Below are 23316 nucleotides of genomic sequence, written 5' to 3'. Positions count from 1 at the left end.
AAGCTGGAGAGAAAACCATTTGCTCTAGCTGAGGTCGTGAGAAATGACCATTTCCTGAATAAAAAGAAGGAAAGTAATGTCGAAGACGACCGCAACGATGTAGAAGGCAGCGCAGAAGATGGCCTTGGCGGCACGTTGATCTGAAGAGTACCTCATGAAGCAATGAAAAGGTTGCAGGTTCGGTCCCCACTGACGACAAGCTATCTTTTTCTCCAGTTTCATTTCTATTTCTTTCATTATGTCTTTTTTTTTCATTTCAATTTCAGCCACAGCGAATTACCCCTATGCTTTCCTTGGCATCATTGCCCATTGGCTTTATACACTCCGGATAATTAGCATTATGTGGTTTGGACTTGCGGAAATGTGCAAACAGAAAAGCAAACAATGTAGGAAGTAGCTTTACTTGTCTATATGTTGTGCGGGAGGTCTTCCAGTCCCTTTTATCACTTGTTCCGATCTCATACGATGCGATGCTGCGTATACGTAGCTATGCTTGCACCATTACTGGGTGTCCTTCGGTGGACTTTTTCTTGAAAATTCTTGATTTCTTAAAAAGGAATTTTGTGTACTGGACTAATGAAGAGGTAAAAATTCACTAAGATCAGTGAATTACCGGTCGACATAATAATCTGGCATCCGGGCAGCGATTTCTTCCTTCCAAGTCGTTGATCTCGGCAGCCTACTTCACTTCGCTCGCCGACCTTGGTTATTTTCCGAGGATAAGCTACCAGCGGATCCAGCGATCGAAGGTTTCATCTCGCTGCCCTTGTAGGCGTTGCGATTACCAAGGCCTACGTCTCGCTTCTGGCGTGACGAGCACCCAGAGAAGGTTAGGTTAAGCGTGTCGTGATTGTAAAGAGATGTGCTTGAAGGCTTTTCGTCAGTTGCATTTTTCGCTTTGCCCTCAATGCCGTTATGATACTCGGTGTGTTACAAATTGGCCCCTATATTTGTTCGAAGCTCCGCGGTGTTGCAGTTTGTACGTTTGTGTGTGTGCGTGTGTGCGTGAGTGTGTGCGTTGGAGAGAGAGAGAGCGAGTGTGTTTCCGCAGCCGTGGCTCAACGGCTAGGCGTTTTACAGCTGAGCGAAAGGTCGCAGGTTCGCTTGCCTGCGGCAGCCACCGCAATCGATAAAGCGCAATGTAAAAACGTTCGGGTACTTGGATTTAGGTCACGTAAAATAGGTCATCGTGTGCTGAAAATTAACCCGCAGCGCCAAATCCCCCCAATCGTAATCAGTCTTCTTGCGCTTGATTGACACGCTTCTGTTTTTATGCTGCGTATGAGATATGGACGTGAGGGTCATTTTGCTGGGTTTATGGCGACGTGATGATGTTAGTGTACACGCGGTATACGACATTAAGGTGAACGAAACGCGTCATAAAAGGCACCGGGGCATTATATATTAATATAATGCGTATATAGCTCCGCTATTACACCTTTACCGAAGCTCTCTGTTTCACGAAGCTATAGGCAATGAAGAAATCCCGATTTCTTGGCTGTTTGTTTGACGGGAGCAGCTAGACGCTCTACTTGCCTCCCCCGTGTACGCGAACAAACAGTACAAGGTGCAAACACTTTCTCGCGCGTCACTTCTTCGCGCATAAATATCACCGCGTGCGCCACGCGACCTACTGAGACGCCGAACACCGCGTCCAACGGCAGGAGAAAACACAAAGGGGGTATCACCAACATACATCAGAAGGTACGCGCTGCCGTCCCCATATAGATGTTTTGTGCGCGCTTGTTTCCTGCATACTGAGACTGCCTGTCACGCGGTCATTAAGGGCGAGCACCGGCCCAGAGACAATTACAATGGGAGGCCTCGCTTTCACGTGACACCGTTGAGAAGTAGCACTCGGTGACGTCAGGGGACGATCCCCGGGCGGTCGCTCGAGGCCCGACGCGCGCTTTTCGCGCACCTGACATGCCGCGCATGTCCGCGCTGTAAACAACCAGGAAAGAAATGCCGAGGCTCCAGCGCGATAAGATGGCAGCCTCGCCGCGCAGCTTGGACCGACGAAGGGGCCAACGCACGTCTGCCCCGATCCGCGTCCGCGGGTCCTAATTTTTTCGAACGGGCAGGAAACCTTCCGCTCCCTTTGCTCTTTCGAGCGGCAGATTCGAGAGGCCAGCGCGGTGTGTATATTTCCATCGCCACATACATCTTCGTGGGTTCTCGAGACGTCCCGAGAAGCGTGTAAACAGGCCAACAAACAACTGAATAAGCCATGAATGCGCGCTCATTAAGAGTCTGGCACTGTCCCGGGAAGAGAGTCGGACAGATTTCCCCGCGACTCGATTGGTATTCCGATCTTGCCGTTGCGCGAAACCTTTCGTCGCCGGCCTAGATTTCCGCCGCCCAGCTCCAGTTACAGCTCACTGTGCTGCGAAACAATCTAAGAGATTACAGCTTTCGTTTCTCTCTCTCTCTTTCTCTCTCTCTCTCGAACTTTTTAAAAACATTTTTAAAGCTTCTTTTTTCTTTTCTTTTTTGTGCTTTATACTGGAGAAAGCTGTATAGCTAGATATTTTATCTACAGCGGAAGAGCTGAGATTAAACCTACTTGGCATCCTTTCTTCAGTTAGGTTAGGTAAAATGATGAAAATCTTGCCTTCAAGCTTTTCAGGATACACAATAAAGGCGCAAGCATTCGCAAGTAAAGGCGGATCGGATGCGGAGTAGCCCCAGCTACCGCACATATATCAGAGGCCAAATAGTGGTTTTTTTCTTTAGTTTCCTTTCCTCTAATTCTCCGAGGACTCCCTGAAGTACACCAGGTATTCTCTTTCTTTCTTTCTTTCTTTCTTTCTTTCTTTCTTTCTTTCTTTCTTTCTTTCTTTCTTTCTTTCTCTTTGCACTGAGCTTGCTGGATCGCTTCAACCCGCAACGATTAAGAAATTCACTGGCAAGTGCGGCCAACTCTGGTTTCTTGGCTTTCGAGCACGAGTCTCGCAGACCGTCGCGCTTCCTAAATTGCGCTTGCGCTAGAGCCAGCAAACCGAACTGCGGCGGTAGGCTACCCAACAATGTCGAGGCTTTGCCGCACTTTAAATGTGCGACGTGTCGCGCGGCGATATACGCACTTTTCGCCTTGAGAGCAACGAGAAGCCGCGGTGATAGATACGAGCTGTAACCGAACGTGTCGCAACAGGTGACGTCGAGGCTAATTTATTCACACCAAAGTTTGTACGCACAAAACAAAACAAAAAAACGCTCTTTCCTTTCGCTTGCTTGCGATAAAGGTGCTCCCGTTGTAAACAAGGTCTTACCGTGAGAGCAAGTCGCGCTTCGCGATTGGTGCAAGTGTCGTTAACTATAAGCCGACGTGTTCAGCTCGTGGCAAACAGGTTGTGCCCGGTTTTTTGAGGGAACCCGGGGCTTGCCTGGCCTTGAATATCTAGCTCCCGCTTCACGTCGTGCATAGATATGCCGCGTGCCTCGCTTCGGGCCTGCTCTTGGGATTAGTTTGCGACCGCGCTGCACACAAAAGTGAAAGGACAATGCCTGCCTGGGCGCATCCGTGTGCAGATGCAAGGCACGCACGTACGACTGCTGCGGTGTTTCTGTCCTTTGTTCAAAACAATCGTTACTTATTTACGAGAGCGAACCAGAAAGTATTTGCCCTGTTTTTTTATTAGCCAAAATAAGGCCACATACAGATAACTACAAATAAACGTACTACTCTATACGTACCTTACACTATTTTGCCACATAGTACCCACGCCTGTTCGGACCCCATTTGTCTCATCGCAGCACTAAAGTTGACATGCCCCTGTGCCATGTTGTCGTCAGTCAGCGACTCACGTGGCCTTCCCGAAAGCTCATTGTTATGCAGGTATTCACGACCTTTTGTGAAATCGCAGCACCACCACCTCACACAAGACCAAGCGAGACACATTTCTCCATACGTAGGCTGCTTTTCCCTGTGGATTTCGATTGGCGCTTGTCCCTTGCTCCATAGAAAACGAATCACACTTCATTGCTCGTAAGCCGCGGACGTGTGAAGCACAACCGCCACATTCAGCAACTGACCGAAGCGCCGTGCCGCGGAGCTACTGGCAAATAAGGCCGGGCCGGTCCAAGAAGGATCCACCGCTGGGAAATTCACAGCCTTAATTTGGCTAAAAAAAAAAAAGTAGGGACAAAGACTTTCTGACTAGCCCTCTATTTTACATTTACTAATGCTCTCCACGCTAGGGGCGTTATTTAAGGTAGTGGTTACATAATTTCAATAACTTGCGCGATGTTAGCTAATGCAATACTGTAAATAGGGATGTGCTATATACGAATAAGGGCAGGTGAATTGGATTATTTCAGTGCTACGTTAGCTAGTGCGGAAACGAAACTGATGATAATCGGTTGCTCGCAGGTCCAGGGTCGAGAAGATTCAGCCTCGTTGTAATATTCGTCATTATGCGGAAAATGCGCCAAAAACGGCGTAACTGAACCAAAAGCAGGGGGATAATGTTCCCTCTCCTTCTCGTCCTGCTCTTCACGCCCCTCCCAAGTGAGATATTCATTTTACAGCAAGCTTGACTTTGTCATGTATCAACATTTGACTGGTACATTTGAAAAAAATATTCTTTTTTGGGGGGCGCGGCTCTTGCTAGTCGAGTTTTCCCATTCGAGGTGCATCTTTGTTTTTCCAACTTACTTCCGCGTATGAGCCTGGCTTCCCTTTTCGAACTGACAGAGGTTCGGGATCACGCTAGTTACAGCAATAAAACGTCCCTTTAAGACCGGTGAATGCTTTCAAAGGCCTTCCCGCCCCCATTTGCATCGTCGCGATGGCGTTGCAGCGCAGTATAGAACATGTACGCACTTGTAGTCAGAAAGTAGGACTTTAGGAATGCAGAGGAATACAGAAGAAATCGTACTTTATTTGCCTATGCAAGCAACTGTAAGATGGACGTACGTTCCGGTCTAAATATGCTGTTGTGTGGTTCTGGTTTTGCATAGCGAGCATGTTTTCAAAAATAATGAATATCTGAGCTTTCTTTTCGTGGACATGATGCCTTAAAGGTAGTGACGTCTTTGAATCAATGTGTCGTTTCATGAAAGTACGACGGGAACCACGTACACACAGGCGCGCGCGCACACAATTTCCTTTAATTTTTGTTTTATTCCATATACGTTAAATTATGTGGCCGAAGGCATACTGCTTAACCCAACATACACAGCATCGGAGCCAATCTCAACCGTTAAGTGACTGAGTCCTCCGAGATCGGGAATGCACCGTAGTTTAGTCGCTTTAGTGCATCGCTTGTTCATGGGATGGCGCTGGCAGCCAAAGAATCGTGCGGACGACATTGTGTTGCTCGCAAACAAGCAAAGTGATTTGTAACGTCTGGCTAATATCTGTGGACAGGAAGGCAACAATTTAGGTTTGAAATTTAGTGTTAGAAAATCAGGTGTTATTGTATTCAATGAAAACAGTGAACAGACAGTGGAGATACAGGGCCAAGAAATACCTCGGGTAACAGAATATAAATACCTTGGTATATGGATAAACGAAGGCAACGGATATATGGAAACACAGGAAAAAACCATAACAGTCAAGGGGAAGAGAAATGCAGCCATAATGAAGCACAGAGCGCTATGGGGATACAATAGGTACGAGGTCCTCCGAGGTATGTGGAAAGGGGTAATGGTTCCAGGACTTACTTTCGCAAATGCGGTTGTTTGCTTTAAATCAGGGGTACAATCAGGACTCGACGGGAACCAAAGGTCAGTGGGTCGCCTCGCATTGGGCGCTCACGGGAAGACTACAAATGAAGCTGTGCAAGGGGATATGGGCTGGACTAGTTTTGAAGTGAGGGAAGCTCGCAGTAAAATTGAGTATGAAGAACGGCTGAGGAATATGGAGGAAAGTAAATGGGCTGGGAGAGTGTTCAGGTATCTGTACAGGCAAAACATTGATTCACAGTGGAGGAAAAGAACTAGGAAGCTTACCAGCAAGTATGCGGCCTGTGGGGTGGGCAACACAGCAACAAAGAAGGTCAAGCGGAAAGTCAGAGAGGCTGAATTAATCTCATGGGTGGCGGCAATGGAAAAGAAACCTGCCATGAGTAACTACTTAAGGGGAAAAAACGAAATTAGGAAAGAAACCATTTATGATAACTCAAAGGGAAGCTCATTACTTTTCGAAGCGAGATCGGGATGCCTTAGAACACGCACGTATAAAGCGAGATATAAGAAGGAAGAAGAAGCATGTGCTTGCTGCGGTAAAGCTAGGGAAACGACGGAGCATATTTTATTAGAATGTGAAGACATCTATCCAGCGGTCGATTTAGGCACCACTGGCCTCCTTGAAGCCCTTGGGTTCAGCGGGAGCAGTGGTAAAGCAAACAGGTCCGCAATAGACATCAGTAAGAGGCGATTGGAGGATTGGTGGAAGAAAAGTAGGGAAACGACAAAGGACGGAGACGTACAAAAGCACAGTTCGCAATAGGGTATCAGAAAATTTGGACGTGGTAGTTCATAGTGTGTTTTTTTTTTTCTCATGGGTTAACCTAGGTAGGATATTAGGCAGCATAGTAGCAAGAGCTTGGTGGCGCAAGCCACCGCCCCGTTCCAAAGGGGACGCTCATAACATCCATCCATCCATCCATCGTAAGAAGCGTCGCTTTCCTTCAGGCAGGGAGAGTCCTCACCCGCTCGCGTTTTTTAAAGACCATTTTCTTGCTTAGTTACCCCTCCCTCAGTTTTCGTTTCCGTATCGCGTACGTTTCTAGCCTCTTTCGTGGCCGATCCCGGAGATAGTGCAATCTAAAAAATGTGCGCCGATCCCGAATATACAACAGCTGGTACCAGTGATCCCGGTGGTATTGGTGTCGGTACCAGCAGTACCTGCTGGTAGGGGGTGGATTCTCGCATTCTTCCCTCGTGACGGCTAGCGTTTAGAGTTTTTAGGCGCTGTCGTTTGAGACACTGCGGGCGTCATAACAAGTAGTATGGTTCAAGCACCTTATTCTCACCCTCAAATCGCTCAGGAAGACATTGTCTTTCATTGACGTCAACTAGAGGCTGAAATCGCCTTCCAACGTTTTGTTTTTAAGACGAAAGCCTTATGTGCCCCATGAAGCGAAGAATCAGGCGAACGTCCGGCGTTAACATTGGATGGCAAGAAAACCCATGTGACCAAGTGATGACGTCATTTTCCCGGCACTGGACTTCCTGCGACTCGCACTGCGAAATGCGACGGTGAACAGCCGCGGCGTCATGGCCCACTACCAAAATTGTATTAACGCAGATTAAAGTGGATTAAGGTGGATTAAGTTTGGTACAAATCAGATCAAGGCCGATTAAGATGGATTTTTAATTTAAGGTGATAACCGAGACAAGTGATAATGCTTTCGCATTCAAATCACGTAAGGATACTTAAGTGACTACCACTTTTGTTTTAGTACTTGTTACTTTCTGATGATCGTGGTTTATTGCTCGCCTATAGCGCAGAGACGAGCTCTATGGCTGAGTATTACAAAGATATTGTTTTGTTTCGTTGTCTATATAGCAGACCAAGAATCATTCTTCCCAGTTCTCAAGCCAGCATCTCTTCAACTGACCATCTTGTTCTAATGCGTTTTCACATCAGAAATACACAATTAAGTGAGTGCGCGGGCGCGTGGTTATGCACACTTACACACACATCTCGCACAAATTTTGACAGACGCTTGCACAATTTTGCCTTTGATTTTAGTTCTGCATTCTCTTATTTTTTTAAGTTACAAGAACAGCTGAAAACTAAGTTACCTTGCTGTACACACCGGGACACACAGTGACCGAATGATGAAAACTTGGAGATGGCAAAATAATGCAACCTTTTGTTTACATCAAGATGCCTAGGGCGAGAAAGTGAGTGTTTACAAGGCTCATATTATCTGCAAAACAGAACAAATCGAGCACCTTTGGTCAGTTCTTTTTTTATTCAACGCATTTCTTTTCAGTTACAATTTTGATAATAGAAGCGGATCGATTTACAAACTTCTCTCGTACTGCTGATTTTAGTAAGACATATTTATGTGTATATAAACGAGAGAAGAAAGGGAACCAAGGGGCTCAATTTTGTTAATCATGACCACATAAAGCCAACAGACAATGAAGCCAAGGAAAAGCTTTTATTTTTTGTCACGCTCTTCTTTCCGTCTTTACTTCCCATTTCCCTCCCCCTAGTGCAGGGTAGCAAACCGGAGGTTTTAACTCTAGTTAACCTCCCTTGCTTTTCTCTCATTTGCATCTCTCTCTCCCGAAGGCAAGGAAAGCCTCGGGGAAATTAGCTATGGTTGAAGTTGAAATGTAGAAAATAATAAAGAAAAGGGAAATGAAAATGGACGAGAATATAACTTGTCCCACGTGGAAGCCGAACCCACAATCTCGGCGGCACGCATTCGTTGCTCTACCAATTGTGCTACAGCGACAGCTATTAGTTCCTCCACCAACTTGGGTTTTTATGTTTAGTAACCCTAGGAGTGTTAGCCAGCGCCCCTCAGAGCCATGGTGGGTGGATGTGGAACACGCTTTTTGTCCGATGGCGTTCCGTGACACGTGATCTTAGGAGAGTAGGCACGTGGCTAATAAACCCTCGTATGCTATATACTTAAATACATCAAGGCTGCCAGATGTATTTCCGGCTGGCGTAACATTAAGAGACAAGATCAGAGAGCAAACGGGGATAACCAATATTCTAGTTGACATTGAGAGAGAGAGAGAGAGAGAGAGAGAGAGAACAACTTTAGTAAATATGCCTGCAGAGTCGGTTAGGCTCCCTCCACGCAGGGAGGACAAGCTTTTACCGCGACGCGGCCACTACGTCAGTCTCGTGCATTGTGCTCCTCGAGGTCTTGGTTCCTCGCTACTTCCGCGCATCCGAGAGGGCCGCCACCACCTTCCTGGGGGTGCTACCCCCCTTCTCCTCGGTTTCGCGAGGTCGCTGCCTTTCTAGAGCTGCCGAGACCTGCTGGACGGCCTTGAGTTGTGTATCTTGGTCATAGGTCCTCGTTGCAGCCTCTAGCTGCGGCGGGATCGTGGTCTTCTCACTGGCTTCTCGTGGATTTGTACTGCAGTCCCAAAGGATGTGAGCCGCAGTGGCTCTCTCCTTAGCGCACAGTCTACACACGTCACTCGCGTACACGCTCGGACACACGTGCTTAGCTAGCACCGGGGTGAGCAGGGTTGACATTGAGCGAAAACAAAATGGAGCTGGGCAGGCCATGTAATGCGCAGGTTGGAAAACCGGCGCGCCGTTAGAGTTACAGAACGGGTCCGCAGTGAAGGGAAGCACAGTCGAGGATGGCAGAAAACTAGGTGGGGTGAAGAAATTAGGAAATTTGCAAGCACAAGCTGGAATCAGCTAGCGCAAGACAGGAGTAACTGGAGATCGCTGGGAGAGAGGCCTTCGTCCCTGCAGTGGACATGAAACTAGGCTTATGAGTCATTGCGAGCAAGCGCCTATCGCAAGAGCGCCCGACATGCCTCACGGTGGATACAATCGCAAGGACGGCGGTTGCGCGCTGTGCAGGCTTTCCTGGGTTACGTGTCAGCGCGCACAGGTAATAACACGGGTCCTCGTTGCCGTAACACGCTTTGTCTACACAGCTATAATAAAGGAACGTTTGCCTTGCGGTTACTGCCCGAGATAAGCCGCGGTGTCCCGATATGGACAAAGTCGCACACGTCCCTGCAAGCGTTACTACGTAGTGGCCTCGCCGCCACATGGAAATGAGTTGTTGATGTCAATGGCTTACGTCCACCTAGAAAAATGGGCAGTTGCACTTACGTAAGTGTAACGCTACTATTTTCAAATGTTTCCATGGCGCAGTGCTCTGCTGCTTGTCTGTGTTGTGCGACACTGTTGGTGTGTATGGTGAGCACAACGGTTCTGCTCGACCTTGCAGTTTGTAGAGTTACGGGGTACGGGCTCCCTCTGCGCTGTCAGAAATGAACCTTGGTCAGACTCGCACGTGGCTGACAGTTCTGGATTGACGATTTACTCATTTATTGTGGGTTTGAAACGTTTGCAGCAAGCGCAATATGTCATCGGCTTCTCCCCAACTATACATTTTTGCATTAATGAAGGATGATGATTGGTGAAGCGAAGCATTTCAGCGATATAGCGGATTGCAGTCAGTTGCAATTAAAATATTATGAATGAATGAATGAATGAATGAATGAATGAATGAATGAATGAATGAATGAATGAATGAATGAATGAATGAATGAATGAATGAATGAATGAATGAATGATATAGCACATCCGTCACAGTGTGACGTGTGGGCTTTAGATAACTGTCTTGTAATGTTCGCAGCTACTTCGCAGATAGCCACATGAGGCAAGAAAAAAGTGCAGACATAAAAATTGAGTTTCCGCGGAGTATTGCATAAATGCCACTCGGAAGTAAGACACATCATCAAAGCCAAATACACACGTAAACACGAAATCACAGTTGAGGAACGTGCAAAAGATAGGACAGCTAGAATATGAGGAATTGGAAGGGCCTTGGGGCGTTTGTATGGAGTTCGATGATTATTTACTTCCTTTCCAGAGAAATTTAGGGCTGGGCAATGATACTTTGCAATTGTATCATGATACGATACAAGATACTTGTGCAACAAGTAGTTGAGATATAGATAAAAGATACCACCGCAGTTAATGTATCCGATACGATATCTACTTTCCATTTGTATCTTAAGATAATTTGATACATTCGCAAATTTCTTATTAGAGGTCTATATAATGTAGCAGCAAACGAGTATGCACAATAAATGCTTGCTTGAAAATTGCTTAACTCCGACCAACTTTGTTTTACTTGAATGAAATGTCCGTTAGTATCTAAAAAAATCTTGTCTTTTTAGCTTAAGGTATAATATTTTCATTCCGAAACAATTTATTAGCCGCTTAACACGAAAGCTACGCTGTCAAACATACGCTTCGCTGTCAGCGGCCTTTGCTTGTCACTATTATAATTGATGAGAGTCGCTGCTCCGCTTTCCGACCAGCTAGCAGGTCGCCGCCTCATTAGAAGAATGTCAATAAGAAGCTTCTGCATGCAGGTTGGCGCAAATAGCGCTGTAGAGTTTACCTCATCCGTAAACGTATTACCGTTTGTCGGGTCGGCGCTAGCACCACCACGTGACTCTGCTCCACCAATAGGGGTGCGCAGATCTCATTGCTTGCCCTCGCTGGAGTGCTCTGGCGGAAAGATAAAAGAATGTCGCTGCCTTCAGTTTTACTCAGGTGGCTTTTAATGGCAGCAGTATCAGTTTGATAAGCGGAGTTCAGGCAAGGTTTAATTTCGCACGGCGATGTTGCGTTAGCTAGTTTCTTGTATCTTAAGATACACGGCACATTCTTTCATCTATCGGAAATACAGGTACTGGTGCACGTCCTGTTAGACGTGTCATGATAGAGGTACGAGATACCCAAATAGTACCTGAGAGAGTAACTAAGATACATTTATCTTCCATACTGCCCAGCCCTGCAGGAATTCATACCGTTTCCACGGTCAGATGCAGCTAGAATACTTGGCATGCAGGTACGAGAGATCACGTCCTCAGTGTAACAAGACGCACAGTTTTGAAAACATTCGACTGCACCACCTGGACGCTTGGCTGCGTATTCACGTCTTGCCAGTAATCTGCCGAGGGGTGCTACACCGTGTTTTGTCGCCTATGTCTAGGATTATCTTTTACAAAATATTTTGGCTTCCATACTGAAACGCGTGGAGGCCCTTGGACATGTTTTGTGTGACTTTCCTAGATGCAGTGTATAGAAATGCTCGTTCTAGCTCCCGCGCGTGATAGACCATCGTCAGAGGGAATCATCTCGGAATGCCGACCTCGCAAGCCGTCGCAGCAGAGGGCTGCTAAGAAAACATTGCTGCTCTTCTTGGTGACAACAAATCTACATAACAGACTTTAGCTATGACTAGTATTAACTGTTGTCATGGGCTGTGATCGCGCGCCGTGATATTGAGATGGCATCGCAAACAGCCCCTTGTAAACTGGTGTCCTTTATCGCCATACGTAGCATTGGCTCTCATGTCAAGAGCTATTTCTTCGCCACTTAAGCAGTGTAGTCTATCACTCCGACATCACTTAATGATTCTGTTTAGTGTTTCTTTATCAGCAAAGCGCAGCGCATTAAGGACGCCTAATGTTTCACATGCACTCGATCGTTTCTCGAGTACGTTCTGCCCGAAGCGCTTTATGGCGTGCTCGCTGGTCGTCAGTAACGGCCGCCAGATAAACGTTGCCATTCATTGAGAAAGCGCCATGGATGCATCAAACGGGGCCACATATAGAGTGCCTAGTAGTTAGACGTTCCACGTGCAGTGAAAGCTGTAGACACGAAAAAAAATTTGCAGATTCCTCGCACCGTGAGAATCGGGCTACGCGAAGCTTCCTTCAGGGCTTGCGCGGTACCCTTTCCTTGTTTAGCAGCCCTTTGCCAGTATAGAGCACGAGAACGAGCTTGCGGCGCTTCAACACCGCCAGACACGTCCGACCGAAGTCTATCGCACGCCTGTTACGCACCGAACCAAACTCTTGTTTTTTTTTATCATTTATTGCATGAAAATAATGTCAGTAACGTCGGACCCGCACACACACATATACACGCAAAAATAAAACGCGTACTATATACTAAGGAGTCCAACGAAACTTCAACATTTGTGTAAGAAAACACAAGTGTCTAGAAGCGTAAGTCATTCCGGAACGGGATCAAAGTTTTCAACCGCGCTACGCACTTCAGTAGCTTCTCGAAAAGAACAAACCTTGTCGAGCTAGGTGGCTCAACGTGTCTGTCGATCATGCCGCTGCTTCATAATGAATAAAGTTCTGTAGCGTGAACAAATCATATCATGTGTTATTTATGATCTTTCCGAACGGGAGGAACCGGATACCGTATGATGTGATAGGAAGTTATTTTTTTTATTATTCCTTCTAAAAAATAGCGTCATGACAAAGAAATAAGTAGTGTTCTGCAGTCCCAAGTTGTTTGCAAGGTATACAATTCAGATTCCAGTGCACATATACTCCTTTTTAATGAAGCCATGCTTTTACTGGCGAAGTTGAAGTGTCCAGCCCAGAGAAAAATGTTTTCGCTGCTGGCGAAATACACTTTGTTGTGACTCGAGGTGGCGTCAGGGCAAGGAGTCCACCGAGCCCATCGACGAATACGTCCAGTTGTAGGAATGAAGGACAAAGTGTTTATTTGACAGTAGTTACACGGCTCCAGGCATGGAAGCTCACTTCCTGCAGGAGCAAGTTAAACCTCAGAGTTCACATCAGGACCTTCGGCCTCGCTGCATGAAAAGTCTCCGCTTTTAATACCATCAGCTTCCCTAGGCGACTCGACTAGGGAATCTGATGACTGTATCGCAGCCAATCACAATCGTCGAATTGGTTGCGATACCCCACCCATGCTGGCGCAGCGCTGCGCAGCACCCGCACCTCCAAAGCTTCCGCTCACCCGAAGCATACAATAATGAACAGGATAGCAAGCTGTGAATTCGCGCTCGGCACCGAGCCTCGGTAGCATTTGACACTGGCCCTTCTCATCATTAGTTCAGGCTGTCAGGTAGTGGTGGGGTTGGGCGCCTTTTGTGGACCCGTCAGCAGTCGGTGTCAACGCTGCGTTGACTTCATGGTAGGCGCTGGTGGATGGGTGGGGGTTGCCTCGTGGCAAACGTCTAATTAACGCCTTTGGCCGTGTTGAGACGTAACAACATGTTACGGCCACGGAAAGTGCGCCTTATAGAAAAAAAAAAATGTGGCTTTCGGTGCACCGGTTCAAGGAAAAGATTATTCGCGGGTGAAATATTTAGCGACGTTCGATCGACACCGACCGAACACTCTAATGTGAATCTGCCCCCCCCCCTCCTCTCCCCCCCCCCAAACCCATTCCACACTAAATGATACTCAAAGTACCTGTTTGTACACGTGAACGACACGGTACCCTTCTGCTACGGTCACATCATTGCGTATCACTGCTTTGTTTCGTAGCTCGCACATGCGTTCAAAGACTTCTTGCATAATTTTATGTAGGGTGTGAAAGTAAGCGAATACTAAGTAGCGCTGCTTTCAAATCAGTACCATATACTCGCCTGGCATGCGCTCTAAGGACTTGCAGCAAGCATAGCGAAGTCGCCACCTTATGTGCGGGGGTGGTCGACATGTATACTCTCTGCGACGTTTGCATATTTTTTATTTCGGGATCGTCCAAACCAATGTTTGCTCCTACGAAGCCGAAATTCGTTTTTCGAGCCGTGAATTCTACGTGGTCCTTGCATGCAGCGCATGCAGCACGGGCGAACGCAGGCGCGAAGCAGCCCTATCTCAGCTCGTACGAGCCTCGTATACGTGGTATCTCGCAGGTGCGCGAACAGTCGTACACATGTTTATCTCAGAAGCGGTCGGGACTATCCATTTCCGCACAGGCGTGAGTGAGCGCCCGCTGCTGCTTTGTATAACAAGGCGAAAGAAGAGAAAGAACTAAAAGAAAAAGGTAAGAGCAGCAGAAAGGAAAATAGAAAGAGAAAACCATCCGGCTCTGTCTTTTTCTCATTATTTTTTTTTCACTTGGAGCCTAGTAAAATCAACTATACGAGACGTCAACAAGGACGAACGTCGCACGTATGGTGGTGGGATGGCGACGGCGACACCAAGGCGCGTCGCACGAGCGAGAACCAGCACGAACCGGTTCCCAGCACGAGTTGTCACTGGTCAGTGTGTACCTGTGTGCGGTGCATGCGGGCGGAGCAGCGGCAACATTCGCAGTTGTTGAAATTGATGTTTAAAGCTAAGCCGCGTGGATCGCCCGGAAAGAACAGCGTATTTGTTTACCAGAGGCATATCTGCCGCAGTAGGAGAGATTGCATGTTCGGTGCGTTCTTTTCCCAATGAAGGCAGCGACGCAGACACTTGTTAAACTGTCACACATACTTTTGTTCGGCGGCCTCATGCGTGTATTGTTGTTTGCAGAATGAGATCATCATCTCTTGTGCATTTTTCAATAAATCTTTAATTACCTCGCAAAATTGGTCTTTGGGTTTTCTATCGTGAAGCAACGAGATCAAGTGAGCAGCCTTGCTTATATTTCTTGTTGAGACTCATTTCCTTATGCGCACTTGCTACATGCGCTGCTTTCAAATGTTAACTGGTTGCTCGCGCGTCACTCTGAGGCAGCAGCGGCTTTGTTGACGCCGCGCAACCAATCTGCATCTGCACAAAGTTGCCGCCGAGCCTCCTCTTGTGCACCGGCGCGACTTGTTTCCCTAACAGCTGGCGACGTCTCGAGCTACGTGTAGCCGTAGCGCGCATAGGGGTTGCCCGACCTTGAAGCCACCACCGGCAGTTTCCGCGTAGCGAGCGCGCTTTAACGCTTCGATCTCGCGTGCGCTCGCTAATGCCTTTCGACGGTTCGCACCGGAAGCGCTCGTTCGTCCTCCTGCGGGCCGCCCTTCGCCAGCCACCCTTGCCTCACAGCCAAGCCGGCCTGACGGGCTTCAGCTGTCCTCCTTCCGGCAGAGAAACAGTAGCTCACGGAGAGGAGGAGTCTGAGAAGGACCCGATCCCTCGGCTGCGTTTCCTGCCTGTCGCAACGGGCTGCGGAAGAGGGTCGCCTGGTTGACGCAGTGCTCGCCAGGCACGTCAGCCGTCAGCTTGGACGTTTGGTTTTTGGCCCTAGACTGAAGAGGGCTCTTCTATGCTGCCGTGTTGAGCGATGTCAATGGGCGTTGTGCAGCTCTCTCGATGTCACGTAAGGGCCAATCTCATCAAGTGAAAGAGAGAGAAAGAAAGAGAGAGATCGAAAATTCAGAGACTATAATCTCCGGCTGGCCGCCCTATACTGATGAAAGGGAAAATGAGTCAAGTTGGAAACGGCACTTAGCGGGACACTTACAAGGCGGCGGCGACGACAGAATCGAATCATTGCTTCTCGTGAATGCTTTCTTCGAGAGTTTGAATAGTCCAGGAGATGTATTTATGCTAACTCAAGCCACCGTGCAGTGCGTATCACAGATACAAATGAGTCTCGAACAAACAGTAAGCGGCAATTTGTGGTAAGCCGCTGTCACTTCTTCTGCGGGAACTGTCTGTCACACTCGATTAAAACATTTGCTCCTGCAAAGCTGTATCTTCATAGGTATTCCGTGGCATTGGTAAAGTGAGCAATCAAATTTCATAAAGATTGCGCGTCACTTCTACGAAAAATACATAAAACGAGAGGCATTGTGGGACTCTATAGGGGACGTTTAGAAGGGCTATAATTGTTGGTGCTTCAGCCGCCAGTATATATATGCCGGAGTACGGCCGCATACACACGTAAATAGTCCCAGCCAACATGATGACAATCGTCTGCAATTCCAGAAAGATGCATTCATAAATTGAAGGAACCGTTTATATTGCTGCACCTTAAGAGTTAATGCAGGCAACACTTAACATCTTCAAGGGCGGGTGCTCTGTCCAGCTTTTGTGTTCATTTACACCCATGTGAAGCCCGCCTTATCGCTGCAAATTAAAGGCAGAGAAGTTCTCCAGGTGGGCCGGAAGGTCAACCAGACTCAAGATAGGTTTACTACTTTAGCCAATGAAGAAAGAAAAAAGGAAATAAAGAAGTAAGTCAAAGGGCAGAGAAAATAGGCACTGCTAGCGCATCTGGGACTGCAGGTGGTAACTACAATCAGTTTACTTCGGAAGCTGCAACGATGACCGCGTTCCTTTCTGAACTATAGCGATTCATGTGGCCGCAGTTCGTGTACATTTCTTTCCCATGTTGATGTGGAGTTGGCTGTAGCAACAGGCTGGATCAGCCTGGCGATCGAGGCCGCCAAATGCTACGCCTGAGCGTCCCTTACATTGTCACTATAGGGTATGTACACTTGCGAGGAAAAGGTTGGAGACCATGACATCAGCAAAAAAAAAAATGAAATATATTCAAGCGCAGCTCTGCGGGTTGGAACTTGTTTGATATATTGTATTGGTAGTGATATATTGTATTGTAGGCCTGTGCTCTTCATTTCAGCCGGAATGCACAGTCTTCGAAAAAAAAAATAAAGAAGAAGCCGGGGCTCCTTTGGCCCCCAAACTTTCGCTCGCGACTGTACAGCTCGACCAACAAACCAGTATCTCTTATCAGTGCAAGACGAAGGCATGAAGCTTGCTTTCGTACTATACCGGACCCTTTTGCGGTATGTTGGAGGTACGCATGAAGAATGTCATTATTTTGTAGCTTCTCAAGAAGAGTGTCTGTTCATGGATGCAAAGCGTGTCTCTTTCAACGCGGTATAGTTTGGGGAGCAGAACCCCTGTGGTGTAACTGGGTACAGAGCGACCGAATTCCGTCTAGAATTCTCCTGTCGGCTCGCGGTCTTCGCAGTGGGTGTTCTGTGATTGTGCACCCCTTCTTGAAGGACCGCGCGCGCGTAGGGCGTTCGGCTTCTACGCAGTCAGAGACCTTGCACTGTTCTGCGGCTGCAGAACTAAACACGCACCATCGGTCTCACCGTGTTCTGACCCGCCCTGTGGTATTTGAGCTCGTAGTGCCGAAATAGCGGGAGTGGATGCAGAGGGAAAGCCATTGCTCGCCGCTGCTGTTGACATAGACGTCGGGCGTGCGCTCTGTCGGCTGGCTGCATGGAGGGATTCCGCACGACGTCATTATGCAAAACCGAGCAAGAATACGACAGCACAGCGGTAATGAAGTATAGGCTCTGGCCGAAGTAGATTTCTGTCAGGCAAGGATGTTAACGCCCTGTTTGGTTACGTCACTTAATGAGTGAATCCTACCCCAGATCAGCGAAAACGATGCACTTAAATTACCGATGGTGGTGACTGCATGACATTGTTAGTGGGTCATCACCTAATTTGTAGCGCAGACACAACGACATGGACTCAATAGGGGCATGTGGGACAACACAGGCACAACGACGATTCCTTCAAGTCGCCTAAAAAAAGTGTGAGGTTGTGATTCTTCGTTCTCCGATTTGTGCTTACCTCGCTATGTAGGCGAGTTCGATGGCGTTTTTGATGGCGTAAGTACGACAGTGAGAAGTGGAAATAAATATACGATTGAAGAGCGCTGTATGTTGTCTCGAGTGCCTTCTATGGCCGTATCACTGTGCCTGCGCTAGAACAAATCAGAAAGCTCTACTCATTCTTGAGCTCTTCATGGTAGGCTTCCACTGTGATTCACAAACAGCGTTTACATGAATGCGACAATAGCGCATCCCATTTCCAAGCGCATAAGCGAAAGTCCATGCGACGCCGTTTAAATGTAGCAGATTAACTCCCGCGAGAACGTAGTGCCATAAATCGACTCGTGCCAATAAATATACCCTCGCTTGGCGTATTAATGCGATGCGTCTCCCTGGCGCACGACCGATGTTTACGTGAATGTGATGCCATGCGCCATTGTCACATTCGTGTAAATGCGGCTACATTTAGCTCTGTTCCCTTCCCTTTCGCCCAAACAAACGACGTCAAATCTGGTTTATGTAAATCCTTCTCTCACACTTTGGACGTTGTAAGTAAGAAGCGCCTTGGTGTTTGCAGTTAATGCACCTAGCGTCGCTCATCTCCGAGGCCTGCATAAAGCGTAGTCTCGTACACCGATACGAAGCACAAGTCTACCCTAATTTAGTAGACCGGCCTAAATCACTTCGCCAGCTTTATGCATTAACTGTGTAAGGTACCAATTCCGCTCACATGTTTTCTTTTTCTTTTTTACGCTGGCATGTTTGCAACGTTCAAAATATTGTGTTTAAAATGCAACCATTTCACCTTCCCTTTAACTGTAGTAACCCCACTGACGATTCCGGAGTTTTCGTGACCGGTTGAAAAGATGCCCTTCAACGGAGTAATTGCATGCCAGATCAGAACACTCAGCACACTAGCACAATCACGCAGGGATGCCGTTATCTGTCATGAGCGATGTCTTGAGGTATGAAGTGTTTCATAACCGCATGTTGCTGTTTGCCTCTGTTTTGCAGCACTTTAGTAATATAGATATTTAGCATCATATGTGTAATTACCAGCCTGCCTTCTAAAGAGAGCTGTCGTCTAGCCTTCCAATTAACTCGCTATTGACTAAATTAGGTTCAAGTTTGTCGTTCAGACCCTTTTTCTTCTATTTAACATTCTGTAGTAGCGTGACATTCAGTGACCGACCCTACTGTATGTGACCTGTACTGTGTGCTCTACTTTATTCTTTCAGATTTGTCCTGTTGCTCTTCCTTTCATCCTTATTCTTTCCTTTACTCCTTCCTACCTTCCATTTCTGTGTTTCTGTCACCTCCTTTCTGAGGAGTAGGCAGGCGTTGTGCCCCTTCCGGTGGCAGTTGCCAGCCCGCTTCTGGCTTTCCCTTTCCTGTCAAATGTATATATGTCTTCAAAACAAATAGTAAAAATTATAATTCACGCTTTACAGACACTACGCTGATCAACATAGTCTAGAGAAAGATTCATACTCAGATGTTCATAAAGATAAACAGTTCCACTGGTAGTCGTTTCGCGCCTTTCTAGCAGACGCCACGTTCTAGTTTTCAGTACCCAGTACGCCAGACAGACTACAAGAAGAAGGCTCGTGTGTCCCATATATATACACACCCTGACGTACGCAGTCCCTTGGGACTCCGTCAGGCCTGCCTCTGCGGACCGACCTTGGCCTGCGGGGGTTCAAGTTCAACCTCGTCTCTAAAACGGGACCGTGCAGCAAGCACATCCCCGCTAGTCTTCCGGATATAGAGAGGGGGCGAGCTCGGCAAGCAGTCTTTGAAGTTGCAAGGGCTGTGCACCGACAAACAGGAATGCCGGGGAGCCTCCCCTTAAGAGGAGCAGCTTTGTACGAGCTACGATACAGAAGGGAATCGGACGAGGTGGAGGTGAAGGAACGCTGAGGACGTACAAAACCAAAAGCAACTGTGGGAAGTCTGCAACGGCACATCTCTTAGACGCCGACAGCAAACAGCTGTTGGGTCCACCTCGCTAGAGACTTCTCGAGGTTCTTGAGATTTCTTCCTACACCAGTTTTGTTTCCTATCCTATGGAGATAAGCCTTAAGCTCGCGACCAAAGCCGACTGAAGCTGTTAACGTGCTTAAACTGGCAACTTGCGTGAACAGCTTTACATAAAATGACACTGTAGCGCCTTCGCTTACGCGAAAGCACCCCAAAGCTCCGGTTTCGTGAACTTTCTTTAGTGTGCCACGTCTGTCACGAGGTGCTAACTTTTACATCGCAGACAAGTGCTTCTGCACTTCAGTGTGTCGCAAAGTATGTTCGTGGGCATGATCATTTTCAGGAAAACTAAGTGACTTGCAGTCGTATCGATTGGCACAGATAATGAGAAGGCCGAAGATAAAATATGTTCAAAATTTTATTGACATCAGTATATATCGACAGATTGCCGGAGTTGCACTTTAAGGAGAGAGCAAGGGGAACAGGAAAGGGGGGGGGAGGCGAGTAACGAGGCGTAAACCCCTTGATAATGATAATGGTCATTGTTGCGTCTTCTTTTTTTTCTGCAATTTCATTGTGCCTAGCTATTCGTTGCATTTATTTGTGATTTTTGGCAACACGAATTATTTCTATATGTACGGATTCGACGATTCGCGGACAGCGCACACTTGTGGCGCAGTTCAATCCGACAAGCTTCTTTAAGGCTTGTTTTATTCTGCGATTATCATTTAGCTCTGCTTAGCTTACTGCGTCCTAAGTGTCCCAAGTCCTTACTGTGTTCCTTAGTCCTATAGGCAACACCATATTATAGCCAACGTTTCACTTGGGGCAGTATGTTTGTGTCCGAAACCTGCAGTCATGTTGCGCTGTCACGCTGCAGTCACGTTGCCGGCCGTGGTTGGTTCGGCATTTCGAGGAAGGCAACGCCAAGAGACAGAAGAGTGTGCCGTGTGCTCTGATTAGCTGTTTATCGCTTGTGTCAGAGCTGTCTGCCTCGACAAGTTGACGCCAGAACTACGGCCCACGACTGGTCCATGAATCGATTTCGGCAAGACATGGCCCGTAATCTGGAGTTCGTAGTGAATTATTGAATACATGTATTTATCAGAGAGAGAGAGAGAAAGGCAGGGAAGTTAACCAGAGGGGAAGATCCTGTTTGCTACCCTACGCTGGGGAAAGTGGGGAGGGGGTGGTGAAGCGATAACAAAGTAGAGATAAAGAAATAAAGGAGCATAGACACACAATCACAGACGGTCACTGTCACCGCATACTATCACCGCACAGCACAGTAACATTTGCAGCACTATAAACATCTGTTCAGGCTACAGCCGCTTGTCCAATTCTGTTGCCCTTAAAAACTGCGACAGTGCCCCCGTCGTCCTCTGCTGCGATGGCTTGTGATGACGGCATTTTAAAATAAGGATAAATCAAATGAAATTGCAGGGAAGCAGTCGAAGGAGTAGGGAAGGAAGCCATCGATCGGCTATAGCTGCGGCTTAGATCACGAACCTGCGGACATATTGCACAACCGGCTGGGCTGCCACGTCTCGGCCCGAAGGTGAACGCCCACACTCTATTTTTGCCGCTGTCTCCCGGAAGCCGAAGCAACGCCATAGAGAGACAGATCCGATGTCGCAGAGGCTAACAACGAATCAATGCATTGACCATATGCAGGTATACAGACCTACAACAGAGTCCTCCAGAGGGAAACAAAAGGTCGTCTTTCTAAGCAAAGCGTGCCCGAGACGTCTGATGATTCCGCGCAACCATCAGGGTCTGGGTGGCAGCCATCTCATGCGCTACGCTGCTTGCCCCTCTTCAGAAGGAACGGCGGCGTCACTGAGAAAGACAGCACCTTGTTTTTCACCCATAGTCGCACACGCTGTTTTCATTCAAACGACGGATGGCCTTGACTGGTTCGAATGTGCGCGTATGCGCTTCCACATGCCTTGCAAAGCATGCCGCGGGAAACGGTAACACGTGGATGTGGTATATGGCCGGCTATAACATTTCAAATTATCTTATTGAAGCCAGAATTTTTGGCACTCGCCAGTTTCCATATAGTTTGCAAGAGTTGCATTTCATGCAGTTGTCAGGTGCCTTGAAGGTACGAATATTTATTTATTTATTATTGTCATTTTATTTCTTTTATGCCTGATATTTAGAATAAATGAGCGCCTTTAAGCAGTGCGGGCTACTCTGTTTTTAGCAGCAGAGGCTTAGAATCACGCCCACTGCAATAACTACAGTACTTTTTTTTTTTGAGGGGAGAGAGAGAGAGAGAGCATAGGCATACACTGTCTGTTTCAAACTATGCGTTTCCGCTCTATCATCAGGTGGGTACGGTGACACTGATTTCGCGAAAGCATTGAACTGCAACGACAGAGAGAATCGCGGCCTTTCTGTCGAAGCAGCATGCGTGGAAGCCTTTAATCGAAAACCTCCGCTGCGTAGGAAGTGCTTAAAGTCTTGGCACAGACCCGACAGCGCGTCGTAATGACACGTCCAAATGCGAGTTTTGCGGGTGGCCGTGGGCTGTTGCGCATTCGTAGCCTTGTGAGGGTTTCCTTTCAAAGAAGGAGGTGCGCTATGCGTATGTGTATCGGGAAGGTGAGCGATACATCTTGGCGGGTATCGTGGCCATGCGGATATAAATACATGTACCGTGCATACCCTCCCATCTCACCATCGAGCGATTACGTTGCGGCATGAGTGCCGCAATTAAGCATTCGAGATGTGCAATTTTATGTGCCCGCCGCGAGCGCGAATTGCTGTCATTAGAGCGACCGGAAGGAGAGGGAAGGTCTCGAAGCGGCGGCGCAACAATTGCCGGGGCTCAGGGTCAGTCAGGCCCGTCCTTACGGATCGCGGTTGTGCTGCTGTTGCCTGTGTTGTGGTTGGCGTAGTCGTACGCCACGGACAACGGTAAGGTACAAGGGTGCTGCAGTTCCGCATCCTTCCCGTTCCGGGCCCTTCCCGGGCTATCGACGACAGGCGTGGCGTGTTGTGCAAAGTAGCTAGAGCGCGTGTTCGTTTCTGCGTGCGTGGGCGTGCGTTTGTACGTGCACGCGCGCGCTCATGTGTGTGTGAGTACGTGCGCATGCTAGTCGATGGCAAATTAAGTGCCGTGAGCATACGCTACTGCAGCCTTTGCGTTGCCCTTTCAGTACTTTCCGAACCTGCCTCTATATGGGCAACGTCGTCATATCTGAACCAACATCACTGGGCCCGTATTCCCAAAGCCGTTCTTACGCTTGAATTGTTCGTGACAATAAATTCCATCCAGTAGTGATGTTGGGCATATCACCAGTGAAGGTGGCGGGCCAATAGCAAAGTGAACTTACGAACAAACACTGCG

General features: G+C 47.7%; 1 protein-coding gene and 1 long non-coding RNA gene across 4 annotated transcripts in view; one reads left to right on the top strand and one right to left on the bottom strand.

The window, feature by feature from the left end:
• LOC135908381 (uncharacterized) overlaps positions 1 to 23316 on the top strand; it is a 397530-nt gene that overhangs the window by 100856 nt on the left and 273358 nt on the right. The window lies entirely within an intron of this gene.
• The window catches only part of LOC139060125 (uncharacterized), a 64694-nt gene that overhangs the window by 12077 nt on the left and 29301 nt on the right, over positions 1 to 23316 (bottom strand). Inside the window, exon 2 of one of the 2 annotated variants that reach the window (XR_011514621.1) lies at positions 11102 to 11191. The exons of the other annotated variant lie outside the window; for it this stretch is intronic. This is a non-coding gene — a long non-coding RNA (uncharacterized lncRNA). The remainder of the gene's footprint in view (positions 1 to 11101; positions 11192 to 23316) is intronic. 2 annotated transcript variants of the gene reach the window in all.

Source organism: Dermacentor albipictus, chromosome 5 (genome assembly GCF_038994185.2).
Source record: "Dermacentor albipictus isolate Rhodes 1998 colony chromosome 5, USDA_Dalb.pri_finalv2, whole genome shotgun sequence".
Taxonomy (NCBI): Eukaryota; Metazoa; Arthropoda; class Arachnida; order Ixodida; family Ixodidae; genus Dermacentor; species Dermacentor albipictus.
Note: the sequence above shows the minus strand (reverse complement) of the source record. Positions and strands in the feature narration are given on the sequence as shown.